Source organism: Cetorhinus maximus, chromosome 3, assembly GCF_964194155.1.
Source record: "Cetorhinus maximus chromosome 3, sCetMax3.hap1.1, whole genome shotgun sequence".
Classification (NCBI taxonomy): Eukaryota; Metazoa; Chordata; class Chondrichthyes; order Lamniformes; family Cetorhinidae; genus Cetorhinus; species Cetorhinus maximus.
In genome coordinates, this window is record NC_135881.1 from 118,882,893 (window position 1) to 118,910,119 (window position 27,227).

Genomic DNA, 27,227 nt, shown 5'->3' on the forward strand with positions numbered 1-27,227 from the left:
CAAGGGCACTGGTGGAGGGGCAGTGGTGGGAGCAGGAATCCTGGGAGATGGCAGCAGGTCTGTGCTCCTCGGTGCCACTGCCAAGAGACAACATTTTAGCAATCCTCGTAATTTGTTGGAGGACAGATTGCTGGGCTGCCATAAGAGCCTGCAAGCTCCTTTAATCATTGAGATTTTCAGCCATGATGGCAGCAATCAAGGGGATTGGTAGCAAACATGGATATCATAACCTCTGTTTGAGCTTCCACTGCAGCACTGGGACATTGGGTGACTTCTGCCTGTGCTGCAGTGCAAGTTAAGACAGCAGCCAGCAGATGCCCCATCATAGGCTACTAGTGCTGCCACGCTGGGAAGGATGGCTCCAAGTTCTGCACAATGTCCTGTACCATGTTGGAGCTGGGCATGCTCCTTAACAATGGCATGAGGCAGTCTGCTGCCTGCCAAGGCACTCAGTGTGCATCTTTATCAGCATTCTCCTGGACGCAGCCCCATCAAGATCTCATCTGAGCCTCCTGTAACAGAATTCATCTGTGATCTCACCCCCTGGAGAACTAGCACTGATGGCTGTAAGTGTCAAATGTCAAAGAATGGTGCTTCTTCCTCAAAGTTTATGGGAGGGGAGATGGGGTGCAGATGATGTGACCATGTGAACCATGGTCACATCATCTGCAGCTTTCACCTCATGCCATGTAGCAGGGTGACAGTGAGTTGGGATTTGAGAAGGGACAGAAGACAGGAATATACGATCATCCTGAATGCGCTGAACAATGCTGGATGCAACAGCCTCAGTCTCTGCCAGCCCCATGATGTGGAGCATCCATTCTCCATTGTGCTTAGGGGATGAAGGCTTTCCTAGCACATTGTTGCTGCTCCCTTGTATTTCATGCCACCGTGTCCTGCAAGAAAGAGGGCAGAGTGTCACTGATTGTGTTGCGCTGTTTGTGAGTGATGTACCTGACATAGCTGAATAGCTAGATGCATGTGGAGGCAGTAAGAGGTGGGTGTGGGGTTGGCACCATTGGTATGTTTGTGAGGGTGAGCTGGAGTATTTGTGAGTCAGGCATGGGTCTTAAGTGTCAATGAGTGCTGCTGGGTGAATGAGAGAATGTGGTACATTGAGCAGTGTGAGAGATGATGGTGTGGTGGGTAGGAGATGTCATGTGAAGATGCATTCACTGATCATGTCCACCTACATGGGGGTCATTAAGCTTCTTCTGACACTGTTGCCAGTTCCTTAGGGCCAAACTCAGGCCATTAACCTCCCTGGCCACATGTTCTCATTCCCCTTGGAGTGCAGACCTTGAGGGCTTCCCCACAGGAACAAGGTGCCTCTCCTCTTGTTCACCTCCATGATGAAAGCCTCAAGTGCCAGATCTGTGGACTACAGAGCCCTCTCTCTGCCCTGGTGCTTCATGTCCCTTAATTCTCTCTAATTGCAGCATTGTCAGTCAGCAGAAGCCTCCTTTGATTCAGTGCAGTCGGGGACAGACTGCCTTTAAAAGCTGGAGGCTTGTTGGAACACATACTAGCCTTGCAGGCCGTTAGGCTCCCTGTTGTTTGTGCAACCAGCCAACAGCACAGGCCATGCTGGACTTTATGTAAAAATTATGGAAATAAGGAAGCAGTACGGAGCTTTCATGCTGCCTGCCTCAATGGCAAAGGCCTGGGCAGATCCCAAATCACAACCCTGGTGCCCAAAAATGGGCCATAATAAACATTTCCCCCATCCGCTCTTTAAACAATATCATGTGTTGCCGAGATCAGTTCAGATGAAAAATATTGCTGCAGCTTTGTGGATACACTTACGTCCATTGAAACAAGTCATCACATGCTAGCACATTATGTTTTTTTAATTGAAACAGGGCAAGTGCAAATCTCTAAACTGATCTCTGGATTGTACCTATTATAGCCCCTAAACTTTTTACTTCGGGATCTTCCAATCAATAATGGATGAGTTTGCAGAATTGCATTGAGGCGCCATTATTCACTGGACAGCTGGTACATTTGCTTAAAAATTGCTTTGGTTTACTCTCATTTGCTCTTTTATGATGTACAATGAGCCATCTTGTTTTCCAGAGAGAAGGGGAAGTCATAGAAATACTCTGTTGTTGATAAAGTGTTTAAAACATGGGAGTATCAGTGTCGCTTTGTAGTTTTGTAAAATTAGGGCCAGAGGCATGCTTTAGAAGCTGGAATTGACCACTGTGCCTGGGATCTTGTCAGATCGGAGGATTAAAGGGAGTCAGGCAGGAAGGAAAGGGAGGCTGAAAAGGTAAATGTCATCTTTCTCTTGTAGCTTCCCAACAGTTCTTTGGGCCTGAAGGTCTGGATGCTGTTAGAGGACAAATGCCAAAAGGCCTGAAGTTGGCAGTTCTACAGGGGTCAGTGGACAGACCTGCAGCAGGAGCAGATCATGGTGATGACCCAGCCACCAAATTCAGGAGCTCTAAGAGGTAGAGTGCTATGAACTATTATTGAGACAAATCAGCTCAATGTCAAACCTATAGAAAATCACACTGTTAAAATAAAGCATTTTTGAAAGGAGGGCAAGCTGGGCAACAACCTGCCTGGATTTTCATTCCCATTGAGGGTAACTGTACAGGGCAGTTAACTACACTCACTTAAACCATTTAAGGATAATGGATAGAGAAGAAATATGATGTAGTTGCAGGAATATCCATTACTTCAACAAATTATTCAGTCTTGAACCCCACAATGGTTTAAAAATTGGAGCGGGAAGTAAATCAAAGAATCAGCCAGCCTCTTGTTGGCTATTGGTCAGTGTGGGGCTCCTCTGAACTGACATGTTCAGCTAGCAAGGATCATGAGCTGTTATTCATTATTGTTTCACGGGATGTGGACTTCACCAGCAAGGCCAGCATTTGTTGTACATCCCTAACTGCCCTTGAACTGAGTGGCTTGCTAGGCCATTTCAGAGGGCAGTTGAGTCAATCACATTGCTGTGGGCCTAGAATCACATGTAGGCCAGACCAGGTAAGGACAGCAGATTTCCTTCCCTAAAGGACATTAGTGAACCAAATTGTTTTTTCTAACAACAATCAATTATAGTTTTGTGGCCACTAGCTTTATACTTAGATTTATTAATTGAATTTAAGCTACCTTTAGAAATGGTCACTTATACATTGTACAAACTCTTCATAATTCCATTATTAATTTCCTATGTAACTTAGAAAAGCATTCATTTCCTCTTTCACATTTCCAGCACCATATGGTTGATCTCTCAATTGGGCAGATTCCCTACAACTTCCCCTTCTTTACATTTTTTTCTCCCTGAAAATTCTTAAATGAAGGACAAAGAAAAACAAAGGAGGAGAAACAGGGGAAAAACATGTTTTTGGAATAATAAATAGTGGATCAGCATATTTTTAAAGAGCATTTCCTTCATGGTTGCCTAGCCTATTCCTGCTTGTTCATTAACACATGATGCCTAGATTAAATCTTATCAAAAAGGATCATCAAAGTCAATGATGTTACTGGGATTGAACTCAGATACAGCTCTTCTGTCCAAACAAAAAGAAAGATTTTATTATGCGCTCTTATTTATGAATATGCTGCTCCTTTAATATCCAAACAAGGACTGCATGAGAAAAATATATTTAAAGATATTTTACTCCCCCTAGCTAACTGAACCATCACTGCTGTACAGCTGTTAATAATTGCTGTGTTGTTAAAAAGCTTTGCGGTTTCTGTCTCTTTTCCTTTTGAATAAGAATGAGTGGAATCAATAAATTAATTTTGCACAAACAGTTTGTGGCTCATGTTTAATGACTTCAGGATTTGGAGTCTTTAATAGCCAAATGTTACCTCTTCATTTCAATTTTAAATATATGATAAATAAAAGTCCCATTCTATGAGTAAAGGAGATGATTTGTCTCGTACCACATTGTTTAACCACACCATTTTAAAATATTTTTAAGCATGATATTTTAATTTCAGGTGCTCTATGTATGCTGGGATAGAATGATAAAAAATATACTGATAGCAAACAAATGTATGTGAAAAACAACACTACAGTGTGGGTGAAATTTATCAGAGCATTTGTGAGAGTTCAGTGTTCAAAATGCTAAATCTAAAAAAGTATCTATTAGGATGTTTTTGAGAGATCAATATGTAACCACAACCACAATCTGAAACGTCATGGCCTGGCATATCCCCCATTCTATCATTACCATCAAGCCAAGGAATCAACCCTCGCCTTAATTATCAAAAAATGAGGTGTCAACCTGGTGAATTTATAACACAGGGTTATTTGCATGCCAAACAGAGGAAGCAACATGCGATAGACAGAGCTAAGTGATCCCACAACCAAAGGATCAGTTTAAAGCTCTGCAATCCTGCCACATCCAATCATGAATGGTGGTGGTCAATTAAACAACTCGCTGGAGGAAGAAACTCCACAAATATCCCCATCCTCAATGATAGGGGAGCCCAGCGCACCAGAGCAAAAGAAAAGGCTGAAGCATTTACAACCATCTTTCGCCAGAAATACCGAGTGGATGATCCATTTTGGCCTCCTTCCCAGGTTCCCAGCATCACAGGCTCTAGTCTTCAGCCAATTTGATTCTCTCCACGTGATATTAATAAATGGCTGAAGGCACCCGATACTGCAAAGGATATGGGTCCTGACAACATTCGGGCAATAGTACTGAAGACTTGTGTTCCAGAACGAGTCGGCCTCCAAGCCAAGCTGTTCTAGTACAGTTACAACGCAGGCATCTACCTGACAATGTGGAAGATTGACCAGCTATGTCCTGTCCACAAAAATCAGGACAAATCCAACAATTACTGCCCCATCAGCCTCCTCTCCATCATCAGCAAAGTGATGGAAGGTGTCGTCGACAGTGCTGTCAAATGGCATTTACACAGCAATAACCTGCTCACTGATGCTCAGTTTGGGTTCTGCCAGGCCCACTTGACTGTTGACCTCATCACAGCCTTGATCCAAATATGGGCACAAGAGCTGAACTCAAGTGGTGAGGTGAGGACAGCTTTTGACCAAATGTGGCATCAAAGTGCCCTAGCAAAACTGAAGTCAATGGAAATCAGGGAAAACTCTCCACTGGTTGAAGCCAACCTAGCACAAGGGAAGACGGTTGTGGTTGTTCAGTATGATTCACAGCCCCTTAGATACTGAAGCAGTCTGTTTTCATTTGCAGCAAGACCTGGCCAACATTCAGATTTGGATAAGTGGCAAATAACATTCATGTCATGCAAGTGCCAGGCAATGACCACTGCCAATGGCATTACCATCATTGAATCCCCCACTATCAACATCCTGACCATTGATCAATAACTGAACTTGACCAGCAATATAAATATTGTGGCTACAAAAACAGGCCAGAGATTGAAAATTCTGAGGTGAGTAAATCACCTGCTGACTCCCCAAAACCTGTTCGCCATCTACAAGAAACAAGTGAGGAGTGTGATGGAATACCCTCCATTTGCCTGGATGAGTGTGGCTCCAACAACACTCAAGAACTCTTGACACCATCCAGGTCAAAGCAGCTCACTTGATCAGCACTCCATCCATTAAAATAAACATTCACTTCCTCCACCATGAACACAGTGGCAGCAGTGAATACTATATACAAGGTACACAGCAGCAACTCACCAAGGCTTTTTTGACAGCACCTTCCAAACCCACAGCTTCTACCACCTAGAAGGATACTACCTAGAAGGACAAAGGCAGCAGCAGATACATGGGAACACCACTACCTTCAAGTTCCTCTCCAAGCCACACCACATCCTGACTTAAAACTATATCTATCACCATTCTTTCAAAATCCTAGAACCCGCTTTCTACAAATGTATGTGGATTTCCAGAAGGCATCTGATAAAGTGTCACATCAAAGGTTATTGCGGAAAACACAAGCTTATGGTATGGGGGTAACATATTGACATGGATAGAAGATTGGCTGGCTAACAGGAAGCAGAGAGTAGGCATAATTGGTCTTTTTTAGGTTGGCAGGGTGTAATGAGTGGCATGCCAAACAGATCAGCGCTGGGACCGCAACTGTTTATAATTTATATAAATGACTTGGATGAAGGGATGGATGGGATGGTTGCCAAATTTGCTATTGACACAAAGATAGGTAAGAAAGTAACCTTTGAAGTGGAGGCTACAAAAGGATATAGGTGGGGATTTTCTGCTGGTGTTGGGCGTGTTCCATGGTGTGAGCGGACAAGATGGCGAGAAGGCCAAAAATCGGTTTCACGACATCATGAAACCAGTTTGCAATTGTCTGCTCAGACCTTCGATGGTGGGCCGCAATCCCTGCCATCGGACATCAGGAACCTCATTGTAATACATCAGCACATCATTATAAGTCCAGCACGCCAGACTCATCCCCACCCCGCCACTACCCCCTCACTGCCCCCTACTGGCTGACTGTCACTTACAGGAAGCCCAGAGGGTTGGCAGGGGGACATGGAAGCTGAACATGCAACTGCTGACCCCAGAGAACATTGAGGAGCTCAAGAGGGATTACAAAGGTTGGAAAACCGTGAAACCCCTCTTTGAGTCCCTGACACACTGGTGGGAAGCGATCAAGGAAAACATCAAGAGGTTTTTCATCCTCAAAGACATCCAGAAAGCTAGAAAGGAACAGAGGGAAATGTCCCGACTCCAAAAAAACATGCAGAACCTGCTCCAGTTGCAGTCAAAGGGTGTTGATGCCATGGAGTAACACCAAGAGGTGAAGAGCCAGCAAGCCTCGCTCTTTGCCTTGGAGGCCTCCAAGATCATCTTCCGGTCCAGAGTCCGCTCCATGGAGCAGGATGAGACGTGCTCATGTTTCTTCTTCCAAAAGGTACACAGAGAGAGCTCTGTGATCAGCGGCCTGAAGGAAGAAGGCAGCTCAGTAAAGTCATAGCAGCCTGACATTTTGAGGATCAGCAAATCCTTTTATGCTGGATTGTATGACGTGAAGCCCACGGACAGCACGGCCTCCCAGTCCTTCCTGTCCTCTATCACAGAGGTCTTAGATGGCAGTACACAGGAGAGCCTGGACAAACCGCTAACTCCTGACAAACTGATTAAGGCCCTTGAGTCCTTCGAGAAGAGTAAGATTCCCGGAAGCGACGGCTTGCCGGCTGAGTTGTATTTGGCTCTGTGGGACTGGATCAGCCCAGTCCTGCTAGAAGTGTACGAGAGTATGCTCCTGGCCGGCAGCATGTCAGAACCCATGAGGAAAGGCATCATCACCCTCACCTACAAGCACAAGGGGGAAAGGGAGGAAATTAGAAATTGGCGACCCATTTCACTGTTGAACGTGGACTATAAGATTCTTTCCAAAGTCATCGCCAATCGGGTCAAATCTGCTCTGGAATTGGTGATCCACCCTGATCAGACCTGCGCTGTGCCCGGCAGGAACATCTGTGACAGCCTTGCGTTACTTAGGGATACGATTGCCTATGTGCAGGACAGGGGTGTGGACACCTGCCTCATCAGCCTGGATCAGGAGAAGGCCTTTGACAGAATATCACACATCTACATGGTGGATGTGCTCTCCAAAATGGGGTTTGGGGGGGGGAATCCGCAACTGGATCCAACTGCTCTACACTAACATCAGTAGCACAGTCCCAATCAATGGGTCAGAATCAGATAGCTTTCCTATTAAATCTAGAGTCAGGCAGGGCTGCCCTCCCTCCCCTGTCCTGTTTGTGTGTTGCATAGAACCTTTTGCTGAGTCCATCAGGAAGGATCCAGGCATAAGAGGAGTGACGATCCCAGGCAGTGGAGGCACTCAGGTCAAAGCCTCCCTGTACATGGATGATGCTGCCATCTTCTGCTCAGATCTGCTGTTGGTGTGCAGACTGATCCACATCTGCGACCAGTTCAAACTGGCCTCAGGAGCCAAGGTAAATCGTGGGAAGAGCGAGGGCATGTTCTTTGGGAACTGGGCTGACCGATCCTTTGTCCCCTTCACCATCAGGGCTGACAGCCTGAAGGTGCTGGGGATATGGTTCGGAGTGACCGGGGCATGTGTTAGAAACTGGAAGGAGTGAGTGTCTATGGTGAAAAGAAAACTGGGCATGTGGGAACGACGCTCCCTCTCCATTTCGGGTAAGAACCTGGTCATCAGGTGTGAGGCACTCTTGCTGTTCCTGTACGTGGTGCAGGTCTGGCCCATTCCACACTCCTGCGTGGTGGCGATCACCCGAGCCAACTTTCGCTTTATCTGGAGGTCAAAAATGGATCGTGTCCGCAGGGACGCGATATACAAGCCTCTAGATAAGGGGGGATAAACGTGCCCAACATTGCCCTCATCCTGATGGCCACCTTTGTGTGCGGCTGCAGCAAGCTGTGTGTAGACCCTCGGTATGCAAACACCAAGTGTCACTATGTGCTGAGGTTCTACCTGTCCCCGGTGTTGCGAAGGATGGGTCTAGCCACACTGCCACAGAACGCTCCAAGTAGTTGGACCGTGCCGTACCACCTGTCCCTCGTGGAAAAATTTATGCAGAGAAACACCTTTGACCACAAGTCCATAAGGCAGTGGTCGGCACGTAATGTCTTAGAGGCCCTGCAGGAAAAGGAGATAGTGGATCCTGTCGGATGGTTCCCCAAGCAGGCCGTCAAAGTCATTTGGCAGAATGCCTTATCGCCAGAACTTTCCAACAAGCACCAAGATGCAGCTTGGTGAGAAAGGCCCTCCCCGTCAGATCCTTCCAACATGCCACGAGTCTCTTCCCCCTCTGCACATTGCCCTCGTGGAGGCTGTGGTGGGGACGAGACCATTGTTCACCTCCTTGTGGATTGTGCCTTTGCAAAGAAGGTCTGGAGAGAGATGCAGTGGTTTCTGTTGAGGTTCATCCCGAGCAGCGCGGTGACACAGGACTCTGTGCTCTACAGGCTGTTCCCAGGGACACACACCGAAACAAACATCAACTGCAGCTGGAGGATCATCAACTCAGTGAAAGATGCTCTTTGGTCTGCCTGAAACTTGCTGACCTTCCAGTGCAAAGAGTTTTCCCTGACTGAGTGTTGCAGACTGGCACATTCCAAGGTCCAGGAATACGTGCTGAGGGACACACTAAAGCTCGGGGCAGCCGCTGCAAAGGCGCAATGGGGAAAGGTCGCTGCCTAAGACCTTTCTGCCATAGTGCACCGAGGAGCTGGGAATTGTATAGACCCCTCGGGCTGTACGGCTCACAATGAATGTATGCATTGAATACTAATTGTATTGAAGCACTCCAGAGTGCAACATGATGTATGTTGATAACTCCAATCCCATTACACTGTCTGTCTGTAATGACCATATTGAAATGATTGTAATATTCATTGACTGTATTGAAGCACCTCGTGATCCATGTGTAAAAGTTGAATCTGATTGCACTTTTTGTGATGGCGATTTAGAAATGTTTTGTAACGTTCTTCCAGATATTTTATGAATAAAGTATTTTTTTCAAAAAAAAACAGCATTCTGGAGGAACACATGCATCGCATGTTGGGTGGATTCTCGTGGACATGGCTCTGCTGTGAAGCAGCTCACGGAAGTTCGAAAGTCACTGTTCATGCTCACAATGGATGATGGGCAAGCGGGTGGAAGACAAAGGTGTAGGATCGACTGGGAAAGGAAGAGGTGTCGGAGGGTTGAGGTTGGGGGGGTGGAATGAAGGTGTCGAGAGGGTTAGGTTGGGAGGGGGGAGGAGGGGGTAACGGGAGAGAAGACGGGAACTTGGGAGGTAGATGAAGGGGGTTGGAAGGTGTAAGGGAAGGAGGTCGCGGGGGCAAGGAGTGCAGAGAAAGAAGGGAGTCAAGGGGGAAGAAGGAGTGCAGAGAGGGGCTAGAATCCAGGGGGAGGAAGAAGTGCAGAGAGGGGAGGGAGTCCAGAGGGAAGAAGGAGTGCAGAGAGGGGGGAGAATCCAGGGGGAAGAAGTGGTACAGAGAGGGGAGGGAGTAAGGGTGGAGGAAGAAGTAAGGGTAGAGGGAGTCGGGAAGGGGTAGGAGTAAAGCTGGAGGAAGAAGTGAGTCCGGAGGAAGTGGTAAGGCTGGAGGAAGGAGTCGGGGGAGAAGGACTAAGGGTTGTGGAAGAAATAAGGTGTTTGAGGAAGTCAGAAGGGAGAGGGACTAACTGCAGGGGGTGGGGGGGGGTTCGGAATGGGAGGACTAAGGGGGAGGAGGAAAAGAGGGGGAATAGGTCCAGAGGGGGAAAGGGGTTCCAGGAGGGGAAGGGGTTCTGGGGGGGGGAAGGGCGGTTGTCCAGGTGAACATGCAAGGGAGGGGTCTGATGGGTCCATGACTGCCTCCTGGTGAGCGAACTGAGATTGGACATGGTATGAGGGAATGGTGAGAATGACTGAGGGCAGAATGACGTGGTAGGATGGGAGGGTTAGGTTTCAATGATAGCGGTAGAAGGGGCGGCAAGAATGGTTGGTGAGGTCTCAGAGGCAGACATGGGCCCTGGGAATGAGGAAGTCGGGGAGTTGAATGTGAATTGGGGTGGGATTTTCAGGAAGGGAATGTGCACATTCACCTGGACATCCCCGAGGGAAAAGGGCTGTGGCTGGTGGGTCACAAACGGGAGGTAGAAGGTGATGCCGGGTGGTCAACAGTGATGGGGGAAAGGAAATGGGTGACTGAGGGAGGGGAAAATACGGAGGAGTGCACAATGCAGAGTGAAACCAGATCATGCTTGCTAAATTGAAAGTGAAACGAGAGTCGTGGTGGGCGAGAACGGGTGCTGCATGGGAGTCTGGTCAGTGGGTGGGCGGAGGAGCAGGTCAGCTCAGGTGGACAACTGAAAGTGAACCCCAGCGGGCAGCATTCAGAATGCTCAGGACATTGAGATTAATGTGATATGTGAAAGATCCACGTGCGTGGGAATGCTTGCACGAGGCTCCAAAAGGCCTTGCCCCACACACACACTTTTCCCTCCAGAACCACCTCATGGGCCGGCTGCTCCCTCTGCGGTGATAGGTCTTCCAGGCTACTTATTTCCAGCTCTTCACTGGAGGACGTGTCCTCTTGGCTGCAGATAAGGACGTGAATGGAGCTGAGGGACTGGCTGGCTGAGGGTGTTGGTCCCTTGGCAGATCTCTCTGTGAACCAAAGCAGAGATAATTAGTGTGTGGCAGCAGAGTCAAAAGCAGGAGAGCACTCACAGCTGCATTGAGAGAGGGATGACATGATGCAGGATCCTCAGGTGGATGTTTGCCGCCGACCTCACCGTCACCGCAGGCAGAGTCCACATCCTCACGTCAGCACGATCGCACACTCCTCAAAGTGAGTGAGGGGCCTAATGTGGGCCACTCCACCCCCCGGTCTGGGACATCTCCCTGCTGATGTGAGCATGCTTTTCCTGCATGAAAACAGATGGACTGTGATCCAGACACATGGGTGTGTTTGTGTAGTGAGCGGAGCCGTGGACAGGATGAGGACCTGAGCTCGAGAGGATATGAGCCTGATGGAGATGTGAGGGTATGTGTGATAGTTAGTGGTGTTGTCCCTTGAGGTGTGAGATCCCTGAGGATGTGTGATGGCTTTGTGAGTGTATGAGTTGAGAGTGATGAGAAGAGTGACTTACTCTGGCAGAACGGATGAGGCTATTCATCCTGTAGCAGCACTGGGTGGTTGTCCTCTTTTGCAGGGCATCCACCACCTCCCAAGCCTGGTTGGTAATGCAACACAGCGGGCCTCTATTGCATCCAATAGGCATTGTTAAACCTGGTGGGCTGCAGTCTTCTTACCTTTTGTGGACATCTTCCCTGCAGTAATCGTGGTCTAGAAGCACTGAGATGTGTGTGCGCGGCTGGACTTTAAATATGGCACCTGGCGTGATGAAGCGGCGAGGTGATGGCTGGCGGGAAAATGAGAACCTGCCCATCGAAACGGTGTGTTTCCCAGGAATGCATAAGTAATGTGGCAGGATTGGGATGATAGTGTGAAAACCCGCCATCGTGGCCAGCAGGTAAAACGTCGCTTTTCCCGCCTGGTGCCGCATTTAATGCAAATCTGGGATGATTCTACCCATAGAAACAGCCATTTCATCATGGCCTGGAGGCTTGTACAGAGGAACCTCTTTCTCTTACACTTGCAGAGCATCAGGCAACATGAAATGACATCAAAGAAGAAGGTCCTGGACTTCAGTGGGAGGGATAAGTTGGGTTTCCCTAGAATAGTGAGGGCCTTTGGGGAAAGGGTAAAATGCAAAGGTAAGAAGGCAAGCCTGATCACTTAGGGTCTGTAACTATAATATGTCCTGTACTTTAGTGTCTCAGTAATAAACTTGCATTAAGACAATGCACATGAGTCTGAGCCATGAGGAATCATTTAACTAATCAAAGGAGATTTTCTTACATCTGCTTAAAACTGGCGGGAAGCAGAAGTTGGCTGGCTGATGGGAGCACCATGTTGGGCAGGAGGAGGAAGGAGGAATTCAGGGCATGGGAGGCACAAACATTCCTTGTGGGGCCAGAAGAAGCAGTTCTGCCCCATTAAGAGCAGGTTAAAGTTGCAGACCAAGATCTTATTAAACTGATTTCAGGGTAAGTCTCCAGGGAAATTTCAATTGTCTGCTAACATGAGGGAATCATTCAATTGTGTTCCCCCATCAGTCACAAGATCCTCCTAAAATACCCTTGCCTTACTTTGTGGGAACCGTTCCCTCAGTCCCCTGCCTTGTCTTGTTACCCAACATTGTGCTCCCACCAGCTGGGCAGTTGCCACTTTTCATTAGTTTTGGGCAGTCAGTAGTCTGGGGGAATAAAGGTGAGCGCAGGGGTAAAATGGTCCATGACCAGGACAGTTTGGCCAAATTAAAATTGGCGCTTAGACAAATTTCTGTAACACACTTGCGCCTGATTGGCTCAGATTTCACATTCAATGAACAGAAACAAGTCACAGTTGAACACAAATCAAAATGGAAAAACAGGATCACCAACTATCGATCATGAAGTTCCACTATGGATCAAAAATGGATAAGGGACAAACTAAATTAACCCAAGTATTTTTTCTAAATTCTTTCAGTCGCTATCTTGCTTTATTCAAGAAGCTGATGACTTGCTACCAAAAGTGAGGCTTTATTCAGATTGATGATATAAAAATTACACCTACCATTTTATAGCAACATGCTGTCTAATCTTGCAATACTTGTGGTAGTTTTTTTCCACTATTTAAGTCTGTGGCCTCTGGCTCTCCCTCCCAAACCATGAAATGTCACTGGAAAACTTTCTCAACAAATGTGTTTTTTTCCATATGAACCTACGAACAAGGAGCAGAAGTAGGCCATTCAGCCTGCTCTGCCATTTAATAAAATCATGGCTGATCTGACAGTAACCTGGGGGAGAATTTTCTCCTCGTCAGGTGGGCAGTTCAGGAGCGGGTGTGGGCGGGCATGTAGAGCGTGCTGCCATTTTGCGTAGGCGGGCCAATTAAGGCCTGCCCAGCATGACGTGCTTCTGGAAGCACTGAGCACTCCCTGTGCGGGCGGCAGGAGGAGGGAAAGAGCGCAGAAATCTCCCTGAGGCACGGAGCTGCCTCAGGGAGATTAGTCTGCTTATGAAAAATAAGAAAAAAAATATTCAGAAATGTCTTCTCATGTGGCAGTGTCACATGAGCTGGGACACGTCAATGAATATTAATAAAAATTTTTATTACACTTATAAGCCCTTCATGAAATCTCATCCCGCCTGTGGATGAGGTACCATGAAAAATGCGAAGGCCGCCTGGACTCTTCGCCTGCCCGCCAACCTTAAGGTTGGATGGGCAGCCCTGAGAATCAGTTTAATTAGTTAATGGCTTTAATAGGCCTTTGACAGTTTGGCGGGCATGCAGCCAACTCCGCTACGTGCCCGCCGAACTGAGGATCAGAATGACGCATAGTGACATCGGGACGCACGCCCAATGTCACCGCACGTCATTTTACCCGTCAGTGAGCGGGGCCCGTCCCCTGCACACTGACCAGAAGATTCAGGCCCTGAAATCTGCATCCCACCTACCCCAATAACCTATCACCCCCTTGTGTACAAAGAATTTATCCACCTCTGTCTTAAAAATATTCAAAGACTCTGCTTCCATCACCTTTTCAGGAAGAGTTTCAAAGACTCAGCCCTCTGAGTGAAAAAATTTCACATCATCTGTTTTAAATGGCCAACCCCTTATTTTTAAACAGTGACTCCTAGTTCTAGATTCTTCCACAAGGAACATCCTCTCACATCCATCCTGTCAAGGCCCCTCAGGATGGCAGTACTCACTAGTGGTCTCACTAGTGCCCTGTACAACTGAAGCATAACCTCCCTACTTTTGTATTCAATTCCCCTCACAATAAATGATAACATTCTATTAGTTTTCCTAATTACTTGCTGAACTTGCATGCTAGCCTTTTGTGATTCATGCACTAGGACACCCAGATCCCTCTGTGCCTCAGAACTCTGTAATCTTTCACCATTTAGATAATATGCTTCTCTTTTATTATTCCTATCAAAATAGACAATTTCACATTTTCCCACATTATACTCTATCTGCCAGATCTTTGCCCACTCACTTAACCTATCTATATCTGCCTGTTAACAATAATGATGGATGGACAAAAGTTAAAAATGCCATATTTTAGTAATTTGGAGGTTATAACTTAAATCATTCTAGAATATGATTTTATCAATGTTCCCCAAGGGAGATTGCTGACACTGATTTATTGTACTGTCTCTGATGATGGTACTGAGGATGATGAATTAATAGTTGGCGCTTGTGGTGTCCACGCTTTGTCTGGCACAATCACCAGCTATGGACTGGATATTCTTAGTGGTTTGATGGAAGCTAAAGAGAATAATCTCTTAAAAATTTTGATAGTATTGCCATTTGTTTAAAATCTTTCTCCCTCTCTCCTGGCATGTTTGGAGGTGGGGAGGGCATCTATTCAGAGGGAGGGTGGTAGGTGAACACCCCGCCACCTTTCCGATTCTAATCCGGGGCGGAAAGGCCCATGGTCGACCTTCTCGCTCCTTCGCCAATTGAAGCCCTTAACTGGACAATTAATGAGCACTTAAGGGCCTCATCTTGCTGCCGCTGGTATCAACCCAGCTGCGGGTGGGCCTGTCGCCATGCGGTGTGCACAATAAGTAAACTTGTGCGGACTGCTGTCGTTTCCTGGGGGGAGGGGATCCTTCAAAGGCACATAGTGCCTGATCAAGGAACCCAACATCAGGGAGGGCAGGGCTCACTGAGAGCCAACACCCTGCCCTTGCTGCCGACCCATCCTACACTCCCCTACGGCCCCCCACCCATGAAACCCCTCCTGCAATGACTTTCCGTGGTCTGGACCACTCCACGATCCTGGGCCTCCAGCGGGTGCCTTTCCTGCAGTAGCCACCACCTCCTCCCCATGGCATGGCTGAACATAAAATGCTGCTAGCCTCTGATTGGCCGGCAGCTCTCGGTAGGCGGGACCTCCATCCCCGAGATCCTGATTGGGCGGAAAGGCCCGCCAATGGTCTCTCCGCTGCCTGATTGGCTCCTGATCCAGTGGGCCTTCGCCAAAGGAGGTAACGCGGTCCTCTCCCCGGCTCTCCAGCCAGCGGCTGAGACCACCATAAGATTCGTCCTAAAAGATGAAAATCTGAATTTAAGCCGAAGCAATGCTATAAATATACACCAACCCTTCTGAACTGGGCGGAGGCGGGTTAACTTTTCATGTGTGATATTTTTAATGGAACTGTTTTTGCTCTTCGAATTTTTCTACAATCAGGGAAAGCAAATGGGTGTCAGAGGTTGGAGACAGAAAATAATGGAGACGAATCAAAATCTAAGCAAAAAAGACATGAAATGAGAAAGAATGAAAATTAGAAACAAAACGCAAGGAGAAGCAAAAATAATGGGAAATGAGGAGAGAAAAAATGAATAGAATAGAACATTGACAGCAAAGCTTGTAAAAGAAAACTAACTAGAAGAGAAGACAAGGAGAGCGTAGGGTGAGAATGTGGGAAATGCAGGAAATTCCTTTTAGTAAGTATGATTTTCCAATAACAATAAAGTTGCTGTTCATTGGCATTGTTCAGAATATTAATCTTCCTTGCTTACCAACATTGCTGGATATATTCTGCTGCTCTTAAGCAACTTGATTAACTTGTAAAACATAAAACTGTGCATTCTTTAAAACAAAACCTTTGATAGTTGACACCTCATTGAGAACATACTAGTCATAACAATCTGCTTTGCTAAAGTGAAAGGGCATATATGTTTCACCTTTTAAGAAAGGGATTAGCACATTCAGGGATTTTCTTTCAGTGTGGCTATGGATCATTGATGAGTGATTGGTGTTGTAGACCGAAGGACTTACAGGGTGGAAGGTCAAGCTTACATCACAATGGTGCAATGGAGCTGAAACATTTATAAGGGAAATGACTTTTACTTTAAATGAATTGCAGTGACAGATAAACAGATGGCATAATATCCTGAACTGCTTTCCAAGAACATAATTACTTTTTAGTTGATTTGCTCTTGAGTCCCATTATCAGTAATAGCAAGTGAAAATCTGAACAAAAGACCAAGATGGGTAAGTGACAAATTTAGGAAATGATCAATTGATAAATGAACATGTGAACAGACAGATAGACAATGACAGCCAAGGAAAAGACCATTTTCTCACCTTGTTGATGGGCATTTCAAAAAGGAAGGCTGTAGTTGGTGATTTTAATAGGTCTGGTAAAGCGAGGTCTGGTTATCATCTTGGGTGAGTTCATAATTTAGCACTGCAACATTCGCTCTTCAGTGCTATTTATCTGATATTCAGCTACTCACTCTCAGTCTGCTTAGTATTTGACTTAGCGAATGTGAATCTAAAAGGTATCTTTTCCCTGGGATCATTGCCTAATGTTATTGGGAATTCTACCAGGTAATGGGAAGCAAAGAACTGGGAGCTCAGATGGTTAAGCACATAATTTTCAATTGGAGGGAGGATTTTCCCAGGTTTAACATTCAAATAATATGTCAAAAATGGATGATGTGCACAACAAAATTGTGTGTTAATCCTTTGCCCTCATTCTGCTCCTGAATAGAACTGTCTTTGAATTTCCTGTGCAGCTTTTCTAGGGTTGCACCAGACTTGAAGAGGCACTGTAATGTCGTTACATACAAATGAATATCAGATGGCTCTGGACACAGATTTCCTGAACTAACGGTGGGTGCAGATCAAGGGCAAACTGCTCCCATAAAAAATGGCGCTATTGATTCCTGCCACTTAGCTCCTATCTGTTTTAAAGGACAGGCTGGTATCGCCCTAAAGATCTTTGCTTTCACCTTTTTTTAATAACAATTTATTTTATTGATTCAGTATCTGTTGCAGAATGCTGATATTCCTTTATACTCAATGATGGAAATACTGACAATTTATATCTGGCCAAATTTTCCCTTTTATTGATTTTAAAGCAAAGGGAGTCAGGCTTGTTGTATAATGGCTGACTAAATTGATGTGACCCATTTTACACTACCACCAAAGTTAAAATTACACCATGGGAAAAATTTTCGGGTCAGCGAGCGGAGGCAGGGCCCGCTCACCAGCGTGTAAAATGACGCACGGTGACATCGGGCGTGCGTCCCGACGTCACCGCACGTCATTTAGTCTTTCAGTTCGGCGGGTGCGCAGCTGACTCGGCTGCGCACCCACCAAACAGTCAAAGGCCTATTAAGGCCATTTAAATATTAATTAAAACAATAACCTGAGCTGTCTGTCCAACCTTAAGGCTGGCAGGCAGACAAAGTGCCCAGGCGGCCTTCACATTTTTCATGAAACCTCATCCACGGGCGGGATGAGGTTTCATGAAGGGTTTAGTAATTAAATAGAGAGTTTTCAAACATTTGATAAACATATCCTGGCTCATGTGACACTGCCGCATGAGGGGACATGTCTAAATAATTTTTTTTCTGACTTTAATAAAAACTTACATTCCGAATGTAATCACCCTGAGGCAGCTCTGTGCCTCAGGGAGATTTCTGCGCTCTTTCGTGCGCATGCTGAGACTCGGAATCTCCCCCCGCCCTCACAGGGAGCGCTCAGCGCTTCCGGGTGCGTGTCACACTGGGCGGGCCTTAATTGGCCCGCCCACATAAAATGTCGGCGTGGCCCCGTTTGGGGGCGCCAATTGGGTTCGCACCCACCCCCGCCAGCCCCCGCGAAACCCCAATGTTTCATTCTGGCCGAATTCCAGTAAGCCCACTGAAAGATACAAATGGTCTTTCTGCTGCCTCTACAACAGTATTAATCCTTAATCCCTACTGTATTCTCCAGATGCTGTCATAGCTGGACCCTGCCATGACTTTGGAACCTACCATAGCTCACTAGATGAACAATATTGTGAAGAAAGCCACAATATGTGAAGAAAAGCACCCTCATCATGGTTGTAATGCCAACTTTCTCACGAGTAGTTAATTTAGCCAATCTTTATGCATATAATAGAATCTATGCAGCATTTTCAACTGAATCAACTATATTTGTAGATCATAGAATGCTAAACAACAACATGAACTTGCATTTATATAGCACCTCTACCATTTTAAAATGCTCTGAAGTGCATCACAGCAGTGTTATCAAACAAAATTTGATACCAAGTCACGTCAGGAAAAGAAAGAAAGACTTTCATTTATATAGCCCTTCTCATGTCCACCGGATGTCTCAAAGTTTTTTACAGAAGTACTTCTAAAGTGTAGTCACTTGTAATGTAGGGAACATGGCAGCCAATATCTGCACAGCAAACTCCCACAAAACAGCAATGTGATAGTGACCAAGGTAAACTGTTTTTTGTGATGCTGATTAAGGGGTCACTATTGGCCAGGACACTGGGGATAAGCCCCTGCACTCCTTCAAAATAGTGCCATGGGTCCTTTTACAATCCACCCAATCAGGTCAATGGGGCCTCATGCAAAACATGTATAAGAAAGAAATAATAGAACAGGTGATCAAAAGCTTGTTCAAAGAGATAGGTTTTAAACATACATTAAACTAAATTGTTGACCAGTTGAAGTGCGTGATTTTCTTTCATTACATTGAACAGTTTTACTTGGAATTGGTGTATTTGGTCACTGCCTTTGTTCCAGGGCCATTAATCTTTCGAATTTTCTACCCCAGAGAGCAGTGGAGGCTTCATTATTGAATATGTTCAATGTTGGGTTAGATTTTTGATTGACAAGGGAGTCAAGGGTTATGCAGGGGTGCAGGGAGGAAGTGATTTGAAGACACAATCAGATCAGCTATGATCTTATTGAAGGGCAGAGAAGGCTCGAGGGGCCAAATGGCCTATCCCTGCTCCTAATTCTTATGTTCCCTTGCAACACTGTGTACTTGGCCAACTCCCTGTTTAAGAAAATGTAAATCATAACTTACCTGGGTCTCTTCTGGCTCTGATCCATTGGCAGCTTTAAGAGGGCAGATGACAGCGTTTGTGACTTGTGATTAAATTTGCATTGGGGTTCAAATTACCAGTAAGTCAGCCTCGACTTTTGGAATTAAAAAGTCTCTTGGCTACAGTCTTTTGGATCTCACACACCTCCTGGAAACCAGGAAGGAAAATAACAACAAGCTTTGGATTAGTACAAATGTAGAGGCCAAAAAAGTTGCTGTAATTTTAGCTTCTTGTATGATCTGTTCTCATTGGGCATGAGAGACTAAAGCCAGACTTATAAGTGTACTCCTAAAGTGAAAGGACAGTTTTTCCTGATCCTTACCCCTGAAGAAATCTGATTTCTTCAGTTGAAAGAATTGGTTTCTCATGTATCCACCCCCTTTTTCCATTACTCCAAGGTTTCCTAAGCGTTCTTGGGAAGCTAGAACTGGACCTATACAGGCTCTTTCCGGATATGCTAAAGAGGCAGGAAGGGGAAATCATGCTTTCTTGCCTTCATCCCCCTGTCCATCGTCTCAGGTTAAACCAGACTGTTCAAAATCTCAGGGTGGCACTTAATTCCTCACTGAGCTTGTGACCTCATATTCGTTTCATGGCTGTCTACTTCAAGCTCCATAACATTGTTCACTTTTGCCCATCTGCCACAGGACCTCTATGCCTTTGTTTCCTCCAGACTTGATTATTCCAATGCTCTGCCAGCCAGCCTTCTATCCTCTATGGTCTGTTAATGTCCGGTCATCTGAAACTCTGCTTCCCATATCTTATCCAGCACCAGTTTCTGCTCACCCATCAACTCTGCTGAGTATCTGGCTGTCAAAGGCAAAGAGTAGGTTTAGTATTTGTATTTAGTATTTGATGGTCCCCCAGGATCAACAAACAGAAAGTTCTAGTCTAAGAGGTGTGCAACTATAATAGGATTGTCAAGCCTCATGGATTTCCCTGGAGTCTCCCTGGATGGAACATGTATGTCTGCCAGATGCTCATGCCAGCAGCCCAGGGGATTTTGCCATTTAAGATTTCCTGCCACCACAGTAGCAGCTCATGCCCTCACTCCAATCACTGCTGTAGCAGAAAGGCCTCCATCGCAGTGACATCAACCTACCCCAGAAAACCCCATCCCTCCACCCCAACCACAGGGGAGGTACAGGACCAGCTGCTCTACCAGAAATAGTTGGGAGTTGTGGGAGAGTTGGAGAGAATTTGGGAATCAGTGGGAGTGGGAATGCTTGGGAATCAGTGGGGCTCAGAAGTCAAAATGAGACAGGGAAACTGGGGAATAGGGATCAGGCATTGAAGAAGATGGGGAATGGAGGTTGATGGAAGGGGATTGGGGTAAACAGGAAGATTGGAATGTGAGATTGATGCTCGGGAAAAGGCAGAGAGAGCCTGAGGAATAGGGGTTGGGTGATTGGGAGTCTGGAGGGAGAGAGAGGATGATCAGAATTGGAGAATGGGGTTTGAGTGGGAACAGAGGCAGGGAGACTGAGGAATGAGGTGAGGCTGTGGACTCGCATTATCTGCAAGACAGGAGCACCAACCATGGCACAGTGAATGGCAGTGATGTCGAGAGAGGGACAGCAAGTAAATGAGTGAACAAAACCTGGGGACTGTACCGTGGGTAAAAAATGAAAGATGGCTTCCGTAGATGGAACAGAGGATTCTCACTGGAAAAGCCAAGGAGGGAAGGAAAAGGATTGCTTGTGAATTGGGGGTCATTAGATTTCAAGATATTTCACCACAAGTGGTTATTGAGGCCAAAACTAGAACATAATCTATAAGGGAATGAGATAAGTATTTGAAAAGAGAAATATGAAAGGACCTGGGAGAATTAAAGGTGAGAATGGCAGCATAGGCACCAGGGGCTGAATGGCCTCCTCTTGCTGGAATTTCTACAAAAATTCTCCTTTCTTGAGCTGAGGGAGTGGTTTAGAAATGTTGGTGCTGAGCTGAGTTTAGGATAATATGCCCTGTGAGAAGTCCCTCAAATACCGAGCCATCTGTTCTTTATGTGGCCTCTCGCTTTGATTCAGGCCAGTTTTGACATGTGGGGCCAAATTTTTAAATGGCTGTGGAGACGGGGCTAGAGGCAGACCAGCCTATAATTTCCCACTGAGATAAAAACAAAAAACTACTGCGGATGCTGGAAATCTCCCACTACCGGCCAGTGTGCCAGTCTTCCACCATGGCACCGCCTGCCTCCAGCCCATTTTTGACCCACAAGCAGTGGGTAGCCTATTAAGCCAATTAAAAGGCATATTAAGGCTAACATCCATAAACAGACAGGATGGAGATGGCCTCCTGGTGGCAGACCATAGTGAGGGGTCTTTGCTCTATCCGCCTAGGGTACACCCCCACCCGGCCACAGCTGCGACCACTGACTCTCTAATGGAGAGTCTGCCCCTCCACAATGACAGCCGGGCAACTGCAGCCTTTATTAATACTTTTAAACTCTCTTCAGAGGTTGCCTCCATCTTGAGGCACCCTCTCTCTCTTTCCATCTGCGCAGACAGGGCCCATCTCTTGCGGTGGGACTGATGATCTATAAGTGCTGGGGGGGCCTCCTATTGGCCCTTCAGCCTCAGGAGACTATCCACTGTTCTTAACTGAATGGTGAGAGCACACCCTGGTCACTAATTGGCCTATACTTCAAAAATTGGGCTGGGTGTCAGGCACACTTGACTTAGGGTTGGGGCCCAGAAATTCACCTGTTGCTGAGGTCCCAACTCCAGAACAAAAATTCAGTCCGTGAAGTACAAGTACAGATCGACTCTGCATTTCCCAGTGCAGATTCATACAGAACCTAAGTTCAAGCCAGTGTCCACGGAGATAAGGAGAGAGATTAGATCTATTAAAAAGGGCATTGACTGGGGAACTTGTCATGTCTGGTGAATATCAACAGGTGCCAGGATTACTACTAGTTACATGGAGGATATAGGGGCTTACACCTACTATATCAGTTACATATAAGCCCCTCACTGAACTACAAAATTACTATTGGTTATGCGGGTAAATATTGGTGCACTTTCAGTGAGTTACTATTAGTTACTAGTTGAATCAAAGTTCCTCCCACCTCTGGTTTCCTCTCTGTAAAATTTGCTCCCCATCCCACAATTGGTTTCCATTCTTCACCTTGGAGTAGCTTCCAGGTTTTCAGAAGTTCTTGCACAACAGCTATTGGCATGAATTTACAACCACAAGTGGAATGACACGGGGGCCACTCTTTATAAGGTAAATGAAATCACATTTGCAGGCATCATGCGATCAGACCACTCGTGATCAGGCATCCTGTGATCAGATGCCATGTGGTCAGATGTTATATGATTAGACATCACATGGTCAGGAATCATGATTGAAATGCCTGTGAGCAAAACTCCAGGAATGCATCTTGGCAACTCTAAGCTACACTCAAATTTCTTCTCTTTTCTGCCAGCACTAGACTCTATTAGAGATGTCCACACACCCTGTAAATGGTCCAAAACGGGAAATATTGGCACTCCTCGACCTGGACGAGAGCAGTACACTTCAGCTTTGCTGCTCCAATTCATTGCTGCGGCAGAGTGGGGCCAGGAAAGTCCACAGTGATTTTTTTTAAAATCATAATTAGGATCATAATGTATCATATCCATTTTTTCCATAAAGGAAGGGTACAGGTATGTTGGAAGGAGATATTTGGAATGATTCTCTGAATCTGAGTATTTTTGGGCTTTAGGCCTAATCATTCATCAAATCTTAAGAAGAAAATAAATCAAGTAACAGGATAAAGGCAAAATACTGCGGATGCTGGAAATCTGAAACAAAAACAAAAAGTGCTGGGAAAGCTCAGCAGGCGTGACAGTGTCTGTGGAGAAAAAGACAGAGTTAACGTTTCGAGTCCATATGACTTCTTCAGATCTGAAGCGAAGTAAAAATGTGGTGAAATATATACTGTTTAAGGGGGGGTGGGACAGGTGAAGCTGGATAGAAGGCCAGTGATAGGTGGAGGCAAAAGAGAGATTGCAAAAAGGAACAGGATCTGTAGAATGTCAAGGTACTAATTTATATAGGATTGTCATTAAACAAAAAATATATGTATGCATTAGGTGGGACAATGTTGGTCCTTTCCCTAAAAAAACAAATAATCTCGAACATCCTTTGGCATTTTTACTATCTTATTGACCTAACGGGATCTTAAAAGAATATTTTTGAAGCTATTCATAAATCCTTACTATTTTAGACATTAATGCAGTTTGAAGTCAAAGGATTGCATACCTATTAGAATAAAGCTTGCTTTAGTAAAATTGATTGAATTGTATCACAACAAACTAGCTGGAGGATTTAGGCCATATATGCTCCAAGAAAAGAAACAGTATGAAGTGCTAAATAGGGGGAAAATTGTCTTGATGTAAAAAGCTGCATAGCTTTGATATCTCCAAATCCAAGTTATCAACCCTGAAGAAAAGAAAAGCCTTTGAAGGTTACCACTGAAGTCAGTCTGCTGCTGGAACACTTAACTTTTATGACCTTTTGCAGTTGAAATTGGACAAGTGTGCTGGACTTGTTCAATAAGACAGCCCTAAAGTCTCATTATTTAGTGGAGTGTGAGGCTAATGATATCTTCAGACCAGGAGCAAACTGAACAAAGTTGCACAAACTGCAGCCTCTAATAAATACCTCTCTTTCATGTTCCAGGTTCAAAGCAGTGAAAGAGTCTGGAAAGTCTAGCATACACTGGAGAGCTAGGCTATTTCAATTAACACTTTTATATCCGGTGAGTCCCGTTGTCTGAAAGTGGCAAGGTTCACCCTTGCCTTTCCATTAAGACTGATTTCAGTGTCATCAACTCTCTTACTTAATTTTTCCTGATTGGGAGTGGAGTGTTTCAATGCACATTTAGTCAAACTAAAATTCCCATTAGATTCATGGGAAATGTGATGTACTTTAAGCAGTAATATGTTCACATTATTTTCTCTATATTAGAAACATATTGGTTTGGATTTATAAAACCAAAGCTGCATGCTTGCTGCCCATTCTCTTGCCAAGATAACTTGTATTTCAGTGTTATAAAGCTGTTAGTATTAAAATTCTATTGGATTATAACTAAGTATATTTTTTCTATACAAAACCCTTACATTGAGCATGGGAGCTTTTCTGTGAATTATTGCGTGAACTATTTCATTAAAGATATAGACAATCCTCTGTATTGTTTGGGAAGTAAAAAGACGATCGGTCTGAAAAGTGAGGCTACAGTGTTCTCAATTGCCCTATAAAGTAGAGGATATATATTGCTTTAAATTATCATTTTTATTTATATTTGAAAAAAATTCCTTATTCTTCATAGCTTTTAAAACTTATCCAAATTCAAACATGACTGGAAATTGCTGCACTGTTGTTAGTTCATCAGAAGAGATGATTTCTCAGATGCTCTATCACCCCCTCAATCATGTGTTACAGCAAGGCATTAGGTGTCATCTGATGTCCTCCATCAAATCTAACGTGGTATCTTTGGCTGACCATTCATCACAATAGCTCTGCCAACATCAATCAACCTCTTCTTTACATCCACCTTTGATGCTCTTGTGCTCAGCAAACCTTTACTCTCTCCCACTCAAGATGATTCCCCTGGCATGGGCCCCACCTTCACTCCTCCAAGTTCAAGGGGCACAGACATGACCATATCTGGTGCACGGCTAGTTCAGGCATCCATCACCAGGTCTGGTTGGACCACACTTAAGTGCTCACGTTCTTTTGACGAAACCGTTCACTACAGAATCATCCCGAAGAGCAAAGATAAATTCTGGCTTCTTTCCTCCATTGGCAACTCTATCTTAAAATTCCTTTCCACTGCCCCCTCCTCCACTGCCCCATCCCCCTTCACCTCCAATGACAAATGTGAGGGTGAACCTGGTGTGTACACATTGGGGAGCCATCAGGGTCAATGGAGGCACTGGTCAACTTATATAAAAGATAGACAATAATGCCCAGCTGCTCAAACAATGGTACAGGGTTGCCATCGTTGGTGCTGAGAGGTTTGTATATCTCACTAGTGAGAGGTCAGAGTCCTGAGAGGAGCATCAGGCTGCTGTTTTACCTGGCCAGCAGAGGTTAGCAGAGGAAGGCCTGCTGCACAAACCAAACACAACTCAGGGACTGGAGATGGGGACAGGCTATTAAATCAGGCAGAGGAGCGAGGGGGAGCCTCAGTGGAGATATTCTCTGGTCTGGAGGAGGCTAGAGGAGCACAGAGGGAGGCTACAATGAGAAGAAGGCACTACCCATGACATCTGATGTACCACCCAAGAGTTAGCTAGCTGCCGGAGGCAGAGTGCCTGTGCCAGAGGAGACTGTGCCTGTCCAGGTCTTGGGCATTTGCTCTATGGTGCACAGTGATGCCTTGTGGCCCATGACAGTCCACTACCTGTAGCCGTCAAGGTCACCATCACCCTCAACTTTTACGCATCTGGCTTGTTTCAGGGGTCAGCTAGGGGCCTGAGTGGCATTTCACAGTTGGCAATTCATCATGCCATCAGACAGGTCATGGATGCCCTCTTCCAGTGGGCAAGGTAATATGTTCATTTTAATTGAGTGGGGCCAGCATCAGCACAGAGAGCAATGAGATTTAATGGCATTGATGGATTCCCTCAGGTCTAGGGGGTCATTGATTGTATCCACATAGCCATCAGGCACTGATAGACAACCAGCAAGATTCCTCAACAGATAGGGATTCCACTCATTGCATGTGCAGGTGTTCTGTGACCACAGGAAGCACATTTTGTAGGCCTGCTCTTGGCTCCAGGGCAGCTGTCCTGATGCCTTCAACCTTCAAGAGCCCTGGGTGTCGTACCACTTCAGGCCAACGTCCAGACTCTGTTCTGATGAAGAGTCATTCGGACTCGAAACATTAACTGTATTCCTCTCTGCAGATGCTGTCAGACTTGCTGAGTTTTTCCAGGTATTTTTGTTTTTGTTTTAGATTTCCAGCATCCGCAGTATTTTGCTTTTATCCAGACTCTGTGGATGGCTACTGGAAGATAAGAGTTATCCCTGAGGAATTGGCTCTTGACACCTGTGCAGTATCTAGACACAGAGGCACAGAGACACTACAACCAGAGCCACCTACTTACACGTACCTGCAATGAGTTTACACTTTCTTGACCAGTTGGGTTTCCGATAGTATGAGCCAGTTAGGGTGCCCTGTATTGTGGTCATCTGCTGCAAACTCCACAACATGTATATCCAAAGAGATTTGGAGTTAAATGAGGATGGTGGAATGATACACCACTCTTTCACAGAGGATGAAGGGGAGGAGAAAGAAGAGGAAGAGGAGGAAGGGAAGAAAGAAGGTGGCGCTGCAGAGGAGTACGGTGCCCACACATTGGAGGGAGACCGCTGACACCATCCCAGGCCTCACGACCATCAGCCGGCTGACATGCCCACACGTCCAAACTAATTCACCAACGCTTCACCTGAGTGGCTCCCAGATCTATATCAGATGACTCCCAATCTGAACTTGAACCACTGAAACTTGTTTTCCAGCCAGCACACACATCCGAATAATCCCATTGTCACTCACAGAAGTGGAGGATGGTGTGTCCACCATCGCAGCGCCCGCAGCAAGTCCATGGTCTCCCCCATCCCCCAAATCACCCTCAGCCTTCTTCTCAGTCTCAACCCCATCCATAATACATAGAAGTCTCAGCAACACTGACAAACAAAATTTTTATAACCACATAAATGAAAACTCACACAGAGTAAACATCACCCAGGTGATCCATAAAGTGCAACTAACTGCGTGGCACATTGTACTCTGTCCCAGTCCTACTCGCTGATCCCCCTGTGGCTGAAGAAGAGGTGGAGGCAACTTGTTCCATTGTACCTGCGTCCAGCTGAGATGC

At 45.8% G+C, this 27,227-nt stretch overlaps 1 long non-coding RNA gene across 1 annotated transcript in view; it reads right to left on the reverse strand.

Annotated features, from left to right (window-relative positions):
* LOC144673106 (uncharacterized) overlaps positions 1 to 22,566 on the reverse strand; it is a 107,947-nt gene extending 85,381 nt beyond the window's left edge. The window contains exon 1 of the long non-coding RNA XR_013574261.1: positions 22,427 to 22,566. This is a non-coding gene — a long non-coding RNA (uncharacterized LOC144673106). The remainder of the gene's footprint in view (positions 1 to 22,426) is intronic.
* Between the last annotated feature and the right edge of the window lie 4,661 nt (positions 22,567 to 27,227).